Genomic DNA, 5,000 nt, shown 5'->3' on the forward strand with positions numbered 1-5,000 from the left:
CCCTGATTCCCCGTTACCCGTTACAACCATGGTAGGCGCAGAACCTACCATCGACAGTTGATAAGGCAGACATTTGAAAGATGCGTCGCCGGTACGAGGACCGTGCGATCAGCCCAAAGTTATTCAGAGTCACCAAGGCAAACGGACCGGACGAGCCGACCGATTGGTTTTGATCTAATAAAAGCGTCCCTTCCATCTCTGGTCGGGACTCTGTTTGCATGTATTAGCTCTAGAATTACCACAGTTATCCAAGTAACGTGGGTACGATCTAAGGAACCATAACTGATTTAATGAGCCATTCGCGGTTTCACCTTAATGCGGCTTGTACTGAGACATGCATGGCTTAATCTTTGAGACAAGCATATGACTACTGGCAGGATCAACCAGGGAGCTGCGTCAACTAGAGCTGAGCAGCCGGCCGCCCGGGAGTGTGTCCCGGGGGCCCGCGCGAACACGCAAGCGTCCGCTCAATTATTCTGCAAACAGGAGGAGGCTGAGCTCCCCTGCACAACACACCTCGAAACCCTCTCAGGTCCCGGCGGCGCGCAGCGCCGTCCTAAGTACTTGGTCGGGTTCGAGAGAGGCGCAATCGCCCGGAGTTAGGCGAGTAGACGCTTTAGGTGCGACCACCCGTGCTCCCAACTGAGCTTGCCGCTGCCGACAGAGGCCCGGGAGCGTGCTGTCGTGGCATTGCCGGCGGGAGACAACACGCGCCACCTACGGTGACCGGCAGCTCCAACGCCAGCGCCACAGAAGGACAAAAGCCCCACTTGGGTGCCGAAGCGAACTCTCCCAGCACAGCGCACGCGCCAACACGTCCGCACAGCTGCGATACAAACCACCTGCGAGAACCGCTGGGGCGACCGAGCAGCAGACGGCGTCGCGGCGCCGAGCGCCGGGCGGCGGCGCATCCTCAGCGCACAAAGTCCTCAATCGGACCAGCACACTGCAGATGGCCACCGCGCTTCGCACCGGGCCCGCGAGGACCTACTTTGGCCGCAAGGCGCCGCGAGCAGGGGGCGCCGGCGCGCAGCTGCGCCGCCTGCCGCGTCCGTCGGCCGGCGCGCCTGCCACTGGCCGCCCCCACCAGCCGGCTGTGGCGCGTGCGCCCACGCACCGCGCTGCCAGCACGCCGGGCGGCCCCCCCTCACCGGCCGGGGACGGTCCCACCCAGCCACCGCCGCGTATCGCCTCACACCCAGATCCCCTTTCACGTTCGTGGGCATGGTGGGTCCCCTTTCACGTTCGTGGGCATGGTGGGTCTCCCTGAAACAACCGGTTAATAGCTCGACCGATCGTCGCCAACACTGATTCACCTCTAGCGAGAACAACCGCACCACAACGGGTTACCAGTTGTTCATTTGCGTAACGTCACCAGCAAACGTACACGTCCATCGCCATTTGCAACGAGTATTGCATGCCTGTGTCAGGTGTCACAACACACTACGTCTGCCCACATAGACGCAACAACATGTGCACGCCTAGAGAACACGTGGAAGGTAGACCCCGTACGTATGCGGTGTCCATTGCGCGAACGACTGTCAGCCCGCCTCTGCAGCATGTCGCAGATGTGGAACGCGGTGCAACATGCTATCACGGTGTGTGAGAAGAGACGACTACGTCCGAATACACGCTCCACTACATCAACAGACTGCTCATGCTGATCGCCATCCAGGGCGTCCGTTCCTCCCACACGTCTGTATGGCGTACCACACTGCAATCCAGCTCTTATAGGGAGACGACACGTAGCTGCGTGCACAATATTTGGACTGTATGGTCCGCCGTTGCTAGGCGCAGTCGTCATACGGTCACATGTGCCACGATGTATCATTCAGTACATACGGACCAATGTGCAGTACAGTTTGTGGGTTTTGCGTACATCGGCGGACAGGTGACAGGCCGTACCACAACGTAGGCTGAGTACGTCGGCATGCGAAGGGCATTGAACATGCAAACTTCTCACCGACCAGCTTGCGAAGGCAGGGGGGAAGGGGGGGGGGGCGGCATGTACGTCCTGCTGCTATCCACACTACAGTGTATAGCAGGAGCATGTGGAAAGTCAGCAACACCTGCAAGGTGTTTAACATGACGCGATACACAGGGGACCGGGCAGTGCGAGTAGGGAACTATATTGCGAGGGTTGCGGTTAGGCAACACTACACCAATTTAACGGGTTGCATAACAATTACAGAGCAGGTTCAGCGACAACGTGCGTCAGGTTAAGGCGCAATATAGTTTAGGTTACGGCGCACTTTAGGTTAGGTTAAGGCACATTATAGGTTAGGTTAAGGCACATTATAGGTTAGGTTAAGGCACAACATGGGTTAGGTTAAGGCACAACATGGGTTAGGTTAAGGCACAACATGGGTTAGGTTAAGGCACAACATGGGTTAGGTTAAGGCACAACATGGGTTAGGTTAAGGCACAACATGGGTTAGGTTAAGGCACAACATGGGTTACGTTAAGGCACAACATGGGTTACGTTAAGGCACAACATGGGTTAGGTTAAGGCACAACATGGGTTAGGTTAAGGCACAACATGGGTTAGGTTAAGGCACAACATGGGTTAGGTTAAGGCACAACATGGGTTACGTTAAGGCACAACATGGGTTACGTTAAGGCACAACATGGGTTACGTTAAGGCACAACATGGGTTACGTTAAGGCACAACATGGGTTACGTTAAGGCACAACATGGGTTACGTTAAGGCACAACATGGGTTACGTTAAGGCACAAATTAGGTTAGGTTAAGGCACAAATTAGGTTAGGTTAAGGCGCAACGTAGGTTAGGTTAAGGCACAACGTAGGTTAGGTTAAGGCACAACGTAGGTTAGGTTAAGGCACAACGTAGGTTAGGTTAAGGCACAACGTAGGTTAGGTTAAGGCACAACGTAGGTTAGGTTAAGGCACAACGTAGGTTAGGTTAAGGCACAACGTAGGTTAGGTTAAGGCACAACGTAGGTTAGGTTAAGGCACAACGTAGGTTAGGTTAAGGCACAACGTAGGTTAGGTTAAGGCACAACGTAGGTTAGGTTAAGGCACAACGTAGGTTAGGTTAAGGCACAACGTAGGTTAGGTTAAGGCACGATATAGGTTAGGTTAAGGTACGATATAGGTTAGGTTAAGGTACGATATAGGTTAGGTTAAGGTACGATATACGTTAGGTTAAGGTACGATATAGGTTAGGTTAAGGTACGATATAGGTTAGGTTAAGGTACGATATACGTTAGGTTAAGGTACGATATAGGTTAGGTTAAGGTACGATATAGGTTAGGTTAAGGTACGATATAGGTTAGGTTAAGGTACGATATAGGTTAGGTTAAGGTACAATATAGCTTAGGTTCAGATACACATTGTTGTAGGGAAAGGTGTATTTGGGGGGGGGGGGGCGGCAGGTTCGTTGATAGTGATTATCGTAATTGGATGCCTGCGGCATTATCCGATTTGTCACGTCAGGATGCACTTTTGGCTCATGACAGGCGGCGCTCCGATTCCATGGTTGTGGCAGATCTGTGTCTTTCATTCCTGCCATTGTTTGTGTGCTGTGACAGGAGGCAGTATTGTGATGTTGGGTGCACCCCTGTGTAGGACATGTGTGGGTGTTCGTGGCTTAGCTGAGCAATGTGCGGATGTCGGAAGGGTGGGATATTGTGTTTTCTGGGTGGACCTCCCGGTCTGGTAATGATAGTGTGGATTGTGTCATGTGGCGGAGAGGATGCACTGGATGTTCTTCCATGCTGGTGGTTAGATATTGTGTGTGTGCCTGTTACAGGCAGAGAGTAGTGTGTGATAAGAGAGTAGTGTGTGATAAGAGTGTCTGGCTGACGTGTGGTTCTCATTGTGTGCAGAGTCTTTCAGCATGTATAGGGACGGTTGTATATATTATCTGTATTCTGATGGCTCTGCATCTATTACTAATCAGTGCCGTGTATACGGTTACTCTGGTTCCAGTCGAAACTGTTCTATCTCTGTACATTAGTGACACTACGGCTCCACTATGTTGCCGCCCCTGTCGGCCGTTTCCCCCAGTGTATGGCTAATGATTATCAGCAGTCAGTCTATTAGTCAATACCGGTAGTGTGACGACGTCAAATGTCCGGGATGGGGGAAGCTACACCCTTCCCGTGGGTCAGGGCCTAGAAAGACTCTTCCCACGCAGGAGACTGACTGTCGTTACTCTTCCGAGACATATATGTGCCCAGCGTTTTTTGCGACTGCGAGTGCAACGCCAGGAGGCTCGGACTGTCGTTACTCTTCCGAGAAATATATTTGCCCAGCGTTTTTTGCGACTGCGAGTGCAACGCCAGGAGGCTCGGACTGTCGTTACTCTTCCGAGAAATATATGTGCCCAGCGTTTTTTGCGACTGCGAGTGCAACGCCAGGAGGCTCGGATTGTCGTTACTCTTCCGAGATATATATTTGCCCAGCGTTTTTTGCGACTGCGAGTGCAACGCCCACGGGTGCCGACATGGATGGGGCGCTTCCTAGCTGATGGCTCAGCATGAGAATCCGTACAGTGAGCAATGCGATCGCGTCTGTAGCTTGTACGTGGTACAGCTCGCAGCTCATGAATAGGGACAGCGGGAATGTCGCATATTGGAAATATCTCTTCATGAAACGCATGTTATAGGTGTGGATTGCACCTTACGAGTGCGGGAAACGTCCGCCGTTCATCCGCTGGCGATGCGAGTTTGGCGGTTGGGGTGGGGCACGAACGGGTGCAGGTGGTGTGATTGCCGGTCCACGACTTCGTGCGGCAGAGGCACTGGCGTATGGGTGCTGTGGTCGACAGAGGCTGCATGCTTTGTGGGTGGCGTCGAAAGATGGGCACTGTGGGCCCATCGATGTCTTCGTCGGCTTGGCGTCCCATAGATGGCGGTATCGTCGTTGCAGGAGCTCATGCTGAGGGAGACCTACAGATGGCGGTATGTTTTGTGGTGCGCTCGACATGGCGGACGTAGTGTTGTCAGATTCGCATAGATGGAGCTATCGCATGTGGT

The 5,000-nt window shown here is 53.3% G+C and overlaps 1 non-coding gene across 1 annotated transcript in view; it reads right to left on the minus strand.

Annotated features, from left to right (window-relative positions):
* LOC126430498 (small subunit ribosomal RNA) overlaps positions 1–390 on the minus strand; it is a 1,909-nt gene extending 1,519 nt beyond the window's left edge. Inside the window, exon 1 of the ribosomal RNA XR_007577160.1 lies at positions 1–390. This exon is cut by the window's left edge and continues 1,519 nt beyond it. This is a non-coding gene — a ribosomal RNA (small subunit ribosomal RNA).
* Positions 391–5,000: the final 4,610 nt, after the last annotated feature.

This window comes from Schistocerca serialis, unplaced genomic scaffold (assembly GCF_023864345.2).
Source record: "Schistocerca serialis cubense isolate TAMUIC-IGC-003099 unplaced genomic scaffold, iqSchSeri2.2 HiC_scaffold_1049, whole genome shotgun sequence".
Lineage (NCBI taxonomy): Eukaryota > Metazoa > Arthropoda > Insecta > Orthoptera > Acrididae > Schistocerca > Schistocerca serialis.